Here is an 11,059-nt window from a genome sequence, read left to right as displayed (position 1 = left end):
GTCAGCTCCCAGTCCACCTTCTGCCTTGTACTTAGTTGGCCCTTAATAAGTATTTCTTGAATTGTATATTCTGAGGTTGGATGGACCATATGCCAAACAGTGAACTGACTACAAGTTAAAATTCAGCTGTACCATGACTGCACTGCAACCCCAGCCTTTTCAGATCTCCTGAGAGATCTGAGAGACTGCCAAATGTCATATGGAAAGAACAAAAACTACCCTTTATCAGAGTGTTTTAAAGTTTACAAGCTTCTTTACACCCATTTGTAGCTGACCCTCAAAAGTCTCTCAAAGTAGAGAGGGCAGGTCTTATTTATCAGGTCCTTCTATAGATGTTAAATAATACTTTCAGGTAATAATTCCCTGAGACCAAAAAGTAAAGTGAATCACCTAAGGTAACATATCAAGTAAGTGGCAGAGCTAGAGTTCAAACCTGAGTCTTCTGGCTCCAAATCTAGAATACTTCTATTATGCTTATATCTTTTTTTTTTGAGGTAGTCAGGGTTAAGTGATTTGCCCAGGGTCACATACCTAGTAATTGTCTGAGGTCACATTTGAACTAAGGTCCTTCTGACTTCAAAGCTGGTGTTCCATTCCCTGTACCACCTGGCTGTCTTAAGTTAATTTGCTGTGACTTTGAAAAGATGACTAATCATTAGGAGCACATAATCACAAATCATCTGTTTTATTCATTCATCCCAAATTGGACTAATGATTGATTCCCAAACTCACTAATCTATAATTTCCACTATCTATTTCCCCTTGATTTTCTGTGAAAACTGGTACAAAAATTCCCATCCCTAGCCTTCTGGCATGTTTCCCATTCTCCTTTATTTCAAAAACATCACAGACTAATAGCTTCAAGTTACCAATACGTGATGTTATTCTGCTCTTGAAGCTTGAAGCCCAAGAGAAATAAAAAAGCACCTAGATGCTTTAAATGAGTATTATCTCCCCTTAACTGTGTTGTTTCAGCCTGCTTTGTCAAAAGACATTGAGAAAAGATAGAAGTCAGAAAGGATCTGAATGGCTCCTTCCCTGTCATCAACTATTAGTGTTCCTCCTATCCCTCATTATTGGGGGTGGGGGGGGGAAGGAGAAGACTCATAATTTCATTTTTATAAGGAATTCCCAGTGAGGAAACTCCCTCTACCAAGGCAGATCAGCAACTCCCCTGTGATTTAGAGCCTTAGAGAGTAGCTCAGTCACACATTCAGCGGTAGCATTTAAATGTTAAGGCTGAAAGGTGTGAGGTATGCATGCCTGGAATCCCTGATGCTAGGGAGGCGATGGTTGGTGTATCTCTTGAGTTCGGGATGGCAAGCTATGAAGCAGGTACTGTAGAGCACTTAGAGCTTGATCAGGCATCAAAGATGCCAAGGTCATCCACTGCAACCCCAGCTACCACCAGTCATCTTGACTTTTGTCTTGGCTGCTGGACTTCAATGTCTCAGGAAGAGAGAGTGAGGTTGATGACTTTATGCATCTTCTTCACTTAAATCTAATTCACAAGCAAATGGTTGGTCCTCTTCGAAAACAAGAGACAACAACATTGAGTTCAGGAGTTCCAAGTTGTACTACTATGGGAGACTGGGAAGGGTCTCTTGCAGAGGGTGGAATTTGAGCTGAATGATGAAAAAAGTTATGGAAGCTGAGAGGCAGAGGGAAGGAGGATCCCCTTTTATTCCTAATCAGTGTCACTTGTGATTGTATGCTCACAATTTCATTTTTCTGACTCTCACATCCTATAGTTCGTATCACATTCTGACATCTTGTGATGGCAGCCAGGGAGCCAGGGCAGGCTCGGCAAACCATAGTATTATGAGTTACTTTGGCAACCAAAGAATCCAATGGTGGGAGAAGGATCCAGTTAGCTAACATCGAAGCAACAGGCAGGAATAAGCACCAGGAAATGAGCTGAAACAAGATAAATAGAGCAGTCAAAAACCAAGTGGAACAACATGGCAAGAAATAGTTTGAGAGCCAGTATTCAGGATTAACTAAGAATTAGTCAGGAGTGCCTGAAGCTTGAGCAATCATGAGGAAGAAGACAGGTTCCTATGGGGCAACACTTGCACGACATTCAGCCCCCTTTTCTACTTCAATGGAAATAACTGTAGAGGCTAAACACCATTTTCTCTGCTAAGATGCCTTCCCATAGCTTCCAGTTTCAGTGCAGTGGGGCACTGGGAACAGAATGCAGGGTGCAAAGGCTCTCCAGGATTGGTCCTACAAGACATTCCTAGTTAACCTTCTGCCAATAAAAAGTCCAAGACAGCTCTGATTAGGAATGCTTCTTTCTTGTTGATCAAATCTACAAAAAGAAGGGAAAACTGAGCTCAGGGTTGTGCTTGGTTGTTCATTGAAAGGTGAATTAGATCTTGGGCAAAAGGAAAATAGAAGGGGGTAAGCTCCTTACGTGGGCAAAACCAAGCCCCAACCTTGCTTCCCAGTCATCTCCATACCACCACAGAACAAACTGTCCTTTTTCCAGTTCCATTTTATGTGTAGTCTTTTCCCCATTAGAAATATAAGTTCCTTGAGGACAAAGATTGTTTTGCGTGCTTTGTATCTGTATCTTCAGCATTCAGCCTAGTGATTGGCACCCTGTGTAAGAATTTAATAAATGTTTTATTTATCTTTTCCTTAGCCTGTTGTTGTCAAGTTGTGTTTAACTCTTTGGGACTCCTCTTCAGTTTTCTTGGCAGAGATACTGGAGGGGTTTGTCATTTACTTCTCTAGCTCATTTTATAGATGAGGAACAGAGGCAAACAGAGTGAAGTGACTTGTCCACGGTCACACAGCTAGTAAGTGTCTGAGACCACATTTTAACTCATGAGGATGTCTTCCTGACTCTATGTGCTCTATCCACAGTGCCACCTAGCTGCCCTTTCCCTAGTCAAATTTCAATATTTTATAAATAAGGAAAACAAGTCAAAGACTGGACCATTGCAGATTGATGGATGTTCAGTAATTTAACATGAAGGACTACATGACACCTTCCACACAGGAGCACCAACCTGCACTGACACTGGTGGGACTCTCTCCTTACCTCTGATAACAAAGTCAAGAATCACCTCCAAAGTAGGGATGTTGGTGAACCACATGACCTTTAGAGCAGGAAGTTTCCTGAGCTCTCCCCTGTTTCCCTCAAAACAACTTTAAATCAAGCTTCAAAACAACTTCTAGAGTGCCAGATCCCACAAAAAGAGTGGGGTGAAAGAATTTTCCATCACAAGATAACTTAGGACTGCACGAAAGATCTGTCTCACTTGAACAAAAGGGGATTACAGCCTAGCATAGGCAGTATCTGGGCAAGCCAAGGGCGAGGCTCCTAGCCCCAGCACATATCAGTAACCAAAGCCCTGCAGACCTGGCTCAGTAGGTCAGCGGAACAGTGGACCTGCTGTGAGGCCTCCAGCCCCAGCACAGCAGGTAAACTGCCAGTCCTAGAACCCATAGCACCACAGACACAATCAGGCAGGTTGACCTCAGAGCAGTGGGTGAACCATCAGCCCTTGAGCCCCCAGCACAGAAAGTCAATGACCAGGCTCCTGGCCTCCAGGGCAAGAAGCTTGAGATAATGCCACCTTGACCTCAGGAGCAGAGTTCAACTTTCAAAGTAACAAAATAAGTTGGAAAAGGAGTAAACAAACAACAAAAAAGCCCTAACTATGGATAGAAAGTTACTATGGTGACACGGAAAATCAAAACATAAACTCAGGAGAGGATAACAATGTCAAAAATACCTACATGCAATAATGCCTCAAAGAGAAATATGAATTGTTCTCAAGCCCAAAAAGATTCTTCCTCCTGGAAGAGCTCAAAAAGGATTTTAAAAATAAGAAAGGTAGAATAAAAATTGGGGAAAGATATGAGAGTGATGTAAGAAAATCATGAAAAAAAAATCAACAGCTTAGAAAAAGAAAACAACTCCTTGAAAAGTAGAATTGACCAAATGGAAAAGGAGGTACAAAAACTTACTAAAGAAAATAATTCCTTACTATTGTTCTGTAAGAAATTATGAGCAGATGGACTTCAGAAAAACCTGGGAAGACTTACATGAACTGAAGCTAGTGAAGTGAGCAGAACCAGGAGAACATTGTACACAGTAACAGCAACATTGCGTGATGACTAACTTTGACAGACTTAACTCTTCTCAGCAATATAATGATCCAAGACAGTTTTGAAAAACTCATGATGGAAAATGCTACTCACATCCAGAGAAAGAACTATGGAGTCTGAATGCAGATCAAAGTACACTATTTTCTTTTATTGAAGGGGGGGGCGGGTGGAGGTTCTTCTTTCTCATTGTTTTTCCCTTTGGTTCTAATTCTTCTTTACAATATGACTAATGCGGAAATATATTTACTATGATGGTATATGGGTAGCCTATACCAGATTACACACCATCTTGGGGAGGGGAAAACAGGGGAAGGAGGGGGAGAAAGTTTAGAGCTCAAAATCTTACAGAAGTGAAGCTAAAGAATAAAAATAAATAAATAAATGAAATTTTAAAAAATAATTCCTTAAAAGTTAGAATTGGGCAAGTGGAAGTTAACGACCTTATGAGACACAAAGAATAAATTAAACAAAATCAAAAGATGAAACAATAGAAGAAAATGTAAAATAACTCATTGGAAAAACAAATGACTGGTAAAATAGATCCAGGAGAGGTAATTTAAGAATTATTGGACTACCAAAAAGCCGTGATGAAATACTAAAACTGAGGCTTAGGGAGGTGAATGGACTTGATTTGTCTAAGGTCTTGCAAACATGAAATAAAGTCAATTTAAAAGGTAGCTTGCTCTAATGTATAAAGAGTGTTGGGCTTAGACCAGTTGGAAGACCTAGGTTCAAATCCTCAGCCTCTAATGGTTATTAGCTATGTGATCCTGAGCAATTTACTCTGAGCCTGAGTGTCCTCATCTGTAAAATAGGGTTGATAACATCTATAGCTTTTAACTTATCAGGTTGTTATGAGAATTAAGGGAGATAATACATACTTAGAAAGTGCTTTGTAGATTATTATAATGCCATATAAATATTGGCTACAATTATCTTAAAAATAAATGTATTCCGCCCTATGTTGACTTTGAACCTTGTATGTTCCTGATTTGATTTCCCAATGTTTGATTTTTGGCATCTTCCCTTATCCATCTCCCTGGCTGCTCCACCCAAGCTTTCGACATAACTTTGATATATTTGACATCTGTTACTGGCTGCTCCTTCAGTTTTAGCCTCCCTCACCATCTACCATACATGACAGCCTTGACTTCTGGCATCATAGTTCTCTTTCTTGCTCTGAATCATTGTTATGGGAATGGAAATCTAAGATTTTCACTGCCCCTAGGCCCTTTGATAGGCTTAAGGGACTCTGATTTCAAAAATGTGACTCATGGCCAGCCTACCCTTTTTCTTTGATTACTGTGCCCCAGATTCATGTTGTTTCCCTATACAGGCATGTATTCTGCAGGGACCCATGCTGCTGCTTGTGGAGCAGAAAAGCAGCCTTTGGTCAATCCAGTCGTATGTCTGCCCTGAGGATGGGTCTCCTAATTGTGGGGGAAAGGGAAATATCACTGTGTCAATTGGGATTGTGTAACCATTGCTATTGGGTCACCACACTTCATTTCATTGTAATACCCTTAAGTCATGTAACCCAGTTGTCATCAGGGTTTTGGATTGGACCAAACAGAATTGGAAAACTGGGACACCTTGGGGAATCAGGTTTTATGTCACAGGAAGGGACCCTGGGCCTTGTTCATTATTCAACGAACTCCGGTGCCAAGGGATCTTACTCCCACCAGTCCCAACCTAGTCCTCAACCCCTGGTGGCGATCGAACCCCGGATGGCCCCCCTGTTTTACCCATTACCATCACCCCTGCAGACTCGGGTAGCACTCTGGTAGACCCCAAGTTACTCGGACCCAAGCTTAACTTCTGACTGCTTGTATGCAAGAATACCTTTTTGTTGGTAGCCCCCATTTTAGTCCCTATCCTAGTTGGCCTTGGTATGGCAGGATTGGCAGCAGGGGGTACCACAGCCCTAGTGCAAGAGAATAGTCCCCTGGACGCAGTTGAGTCCAGTTTCAACTATGAACAAGAAAAAGGTGGTAGTGAAGGGCCCACCAGAAATTATACACCAAAGCCCCCTAAACCTGCTAGAAGGGGCCCCTACCAGGGTCCCTGGAAACCACATAATCAGCCATAACAGTGAGGGAATGTTTCACCTGTGTTGCCAGAAACATACCCCAGATACAAGTCTGTTCTTGTTAGCCCAGATACAAGTCTGTTCTTGTTAGGTACCCAAGGCTTTACTAGAAATGGTACACCCCTCCCCCTTGGAGCCACATTTTGTTGATTAGCAACACCTAGTTCTATAAAAGTATACCCTTTCAGAAGATTCAATTCTGTCTTCCCTACTGGGGAGGCAGTCACCAACTGGTTAATAAACGCTCCTATCAAATTATAATTGGCTTTGCTGTCCTTTTTCTCGTATGTCCACTACAAGAGAGTCAGCCACGATGGAAGCAACAGAATAACAACAAGCCTTCCTTTTGAAGATTAGCCAAAGCTCATCGGAATTCCTCCAGGAAGTGTTCATTCCAGTCTATCAGGAGAACATCCTCTGTGATGTATGGAGCTAACATACATCATGGCCTATCCTGAGAACCTCATGGATGGAAGGTACATTAAAAAGCCCTAACTCATGGAGGAAGCCTGATGCTTCCATCAGCAAACATCTTCAGAGCTGACTGTCTATTCCTTGTTTCACCATAGCATATCTCAAGTATAGACAGGAAATATCCAAGCTTAGGTGAATGTCCCGTGCCAAATCCAGCCAGAGAAATGTTTTCCTTGACTTTCTGACCAAACTACTTCTCTAATAGGGAATTCTATTTGCTCAAAAACATGTTGGTTTTTTTTTTTTAATTATGGAATTGGTAGGGGTGGCTAGGTGGCACAGTGAATAGAGCACTGGCCCTGGAATCAGGAGGACCTGACTAGCTGTGTGACCTTGGACAAGTCACTTAACCCCAATTGCCCTACCCTCTCCCCTCCAAAAAAGCAAAAAAAAATTATAGAGTTGGTAGAAGAGGGCTATTGAATCTGCAATAGTAATATCTCTTCTACATACCCCTTTATCTCCTCTGATCCTACAACCATCCTGGTACAGGCCCACATAGTTTCACTGAACTATTCCAATAACTGGTGGGTTGGTCTCTAAGCTTCATGTCTCTCCACACTATGGTCCATACTCTACTCAGCTGTCAAAGTGATTTTCCTAAATAGCACTGACCCTGTCACTTCCCCTAGTCAATAAACTGGGGTGACTTTGTATTACCTCCAGGATCAAATACAAAATCTTCAGTTTGGCATCCAAAGCCCTGCATGACATAGACCCCCACTACCTTTCCAGTCTTCTTAAACTTTATTCCCTTTCTAGGAGGCAGATAGATGGTACAATATATAGGGTGCTGGGCCTGGAGTCAGGAAGACCTAAATTGAAATCTAGCCTCACACTTCTTACTAGCTGAATAACCCTAGGTTTGAAATCAGTTCAAATCTGGCCTCAAATAGTTACTAGCTATGTGACCCTGGGCAAGTCATCTAACCTCTTTCTGCCTCAGTTTCCCCAACTGCAAAACAGGGATAATAATAACATCTACCTCCAAGGATTATTATGAGGATCAAGGGAAATAATAATCGTTACGGGCTTAGCACAATGCTGGACACTTAAGTAGGTGGTTAATAAATGATCGTTTCCTTCCTCCACATACTCTTTAATCCACCAGCTGCCCCTGTACCTGGCATTCTCTGCCTCTTGACTTCCCTGGCTTCCTTCAAGTCCCAGCTAAAACCCCACCTTCTCTGTCAGTCCTGCTTGATGTCAGTGCCTTTTCTCCGCGATTCCCTCTGATCCGTTCTGTGCATGTCTGGCTTGTACACAGTCGTGTGCTTGCTGACTGCTCCATCTGATTGTGAGCTCCCTGAAAGCAGGGACTGTCTTTTGCTTTTCTGTGTGTCTCCACGGTTTAGCACAATGCCTGGCACTGTGATATAAATGCTTGTTGACTGATTATTACGTATTGAAGGTTATAAAATGTCACCTTCATCTGTTCTATAGCTGAAGTGAAAAGGTTAAAAATTAGTTTCAATGCCCTTGGGGGAAGGGTGAGTTATTGCTAAGTATGAGCTTCACCAGCAACCAGAGAAGCCAGTGATGGGGAAGGAAGTAAGACATTAGCTAAGGAAAGAACAGGAAAAGATATTGGGATATGATTTTTAAAAGAAAAGAGAACTAACCTAAATTAAGGAGGAATGGCAAGAGACAATGAAGGAAAGAAACCAGAAACCCTGGAAAATGCTGGAACCCTTTTTATTCTTTCATTTTTTTAATAGTATTTTTCCAGTTATATGTAAAGACAATTTTTTTAACTTTCATTTTTTTTAATTTAAGCTCCAAATTTTTCTCCCTCCCTCTCTCTCTTCCCCCTTCCTAAAACAGTAATCAATTTGATATAGATTACATGTTTAATCATGTAAAACATATTTTCATATTAGTAATGTTGTAAAAGAAGAAATAGATAAAAAGGAAAAAAAATCACACACAAAAAGAAAAAGAAAATAGTATGCTTCAATCTTCATTCAGACTCCAACAGCTCTTTCTCACGATGTAGACAGCATTTTCCATCAACAGTCTTTTGGAATTATCTTAGATCACTGTATTTCTGAGAAGAGTTAAGTCATTTATGATTGATCATTATACAATGTTGCTGCTATTGCTTACAATGTTCTCCTGGTTCTGCTCATTTTACTTTGTATCAGTTCATGTAAGTCTTCAGAGGTTTTTTTGAAATCTGCCTGCTCACAATTTCTTATAGCACAATAGTATTCCATTACATTCATATACCACTACTTGTTCAGCCACTCCCCAATTGATGTACAGCCCCTCAATTTCCAGTTTTTTGCCACCACAAAAAGAGCTGCTATAAATATTTTTGTATACGTAGGTTCTTTTCCCTTTATTATAATCTCTTTGGGATACAGAACTAGCAGTAGTATTGTTGAATAAAAGGGGGTACACAGTTTGATTGCCCTTTGAACATAGTTCCAAATTGCTCTCCAGGATCAGTTCACAACTCCATCAAACAGTACATTAATATGGTACCCTTAAAAAAATTGAAAACAAATTTAATTTTTTCAATCACTCCTTTCAATTATACCTCTTCCATTTCTCTCTCAATCCTCCACCCTCTGGAAAAGAAGAAGAAAATCTTTGTAACAAATATACCTCATCAAACAAAACAAATTCCTATACTAGCCATGTCAATCTTGGGATTTCTCTTGAATCCAGTATCTCCATCTTAATAGGTAGGAAGATAGTGTTTCAATATGGTTGAATCATAGAATCATAGCTGGTCATTGCATTAATCAGAGTTCTTAAGCCTCAAACATTTGTCTTTTCAATGTTGCTGTTATTGAATAAATTGTTCTCCTGGTTCTGCTCACTCCATTTTATATCAGTTTCTACAAGTCATCCCAGGTTTCTCTTAAATTACCCTTTTTGTTAATTTTTAAAGACACAATAGTGTCCTCTTACATTCATATGCCATAATTTGTTCAGCCATTCTCCAACTGGTAGGCAATTATTCTCTTTCTAATTCTTTGTTGGAGCCCCTTTGGTGGTTATCTTTACTCTGATCTTCTTTCTAACAGACCTTTTTTTCCCAAATAGTCTAGAATTCACATCTGATCATGCCTACCTCTTACTCTTTTGGCTCTTGTAAAATCTAAGCCTCACATTTTCCTCAATCTGTAAAACAAGAAGGTTGGACTAGGTGACTTCTCAAGTCTCTTCTTATCTAGGAACCTAACCCTTTCTCACGCAGTGGTCATATAAATGGAAAGGATGCATGAAAGTTGATTGAAAAGACATTTGGAAGGATTTGAGGACTGGCTATAGATCCATAGATAACCAAAGAATGTCAGAGTTCAAAGGGACCTCAAAAATCATCTAGTTCAACTCTCAGAGGAGGGAAACTGAGGCCCATACAGGGAGAAGTAATCTGCTTAAGGTCACATAGCTAGTTAATAACAGAAATGGGGCGGAAATAAAGCCAGATTTCATGATCCTCAGTATTCCAAGGATCTGCACAGGAGAGGAACACGTCAAAACTAGGTGACAGGGATTATGCTGGGTTCCCATAGTTCTCCAAGGTAGGTATATAGATTAAACTCTAATAACAACCCTGGGCTGTGCCTTTGTTTTTTAAAATGGTTTTATCTTCGGTATCTTGAGTGGCCTCAAACCTAAATCACTTTACAACAGGCTATCCCTCTGAGCTTAAAGCACTTTGACCCTAAAAGGATGTGCCTCTGTGGGTACAGTGGGTTGGGACCCATTTCCTGTCAATGCCCTGGTTTCCATGAATATTTTCTGTATCTTGAAAAGGTTGTAATGACTTCTTTAGCCCTAGGTCTATCCACTGAGAAAACAGAGCCTGGCACACCTGGTGATTATCTTCCCTAGTTTCCCTGCTGCCCCTCCCCACCAGAAGCATAAGCAGGCATGGTCCTTCCCCTGGGTAATCCCAGCTTCTGGCTCTGTCTAAGGCTCCCCTCACAGCACACCTGGACCGTTCACATGCCTATACTTGCAACTTAAGCCAGGGAGCAACCTCCTCTGCTTATAAATTCCAAAGTACTTTTTATCCCTCCTAACAATAGCAACTATAATAGTTCACATTTCTGTAGCTCTTTGTACTACATTTTATGTGCCTTATTTTGCCATTTGCCTCCCAATCTTTAAAATGAAAGGGTTGAACTAGATAGCCCCTTCTACTATCAAAGGTCCCTTCTACTTCCAAGTCTGTGGTTTCCCTGAATTTTTCCAAGATTAAGTTCTAATCCTACATTCTGCAAGAGGTCTTTCCATGTTTCCCCTGGGGCTGATTCCTTTCACTCTTAGACTGCCCTCCATCTGCACTGTCGATATCTGGTAGGTACCCAGTTATTATATGTCATCTCCCCCATTGGATGAATGCAAGCTCCT

Source organism: Petaurus breviceps, unplaced genomic scaffold (assembly GCF_028583685.1).
Source record: "Petaurus breviceps papuanus isolate PSGF00001 unplaced genomic scaffold, PetGlider_PUasm1.0 90865, whole genome shotgun sequence".
NCBI classification, from domain to species: Eukaryota; Metazoa; Chordata; class Mammalia; order Diprotodontia; family Petauridae; genus Petaurus; species Petaurus breviceps.
This window is presented reverse-complemented; position numbering follows the sequence as displayed.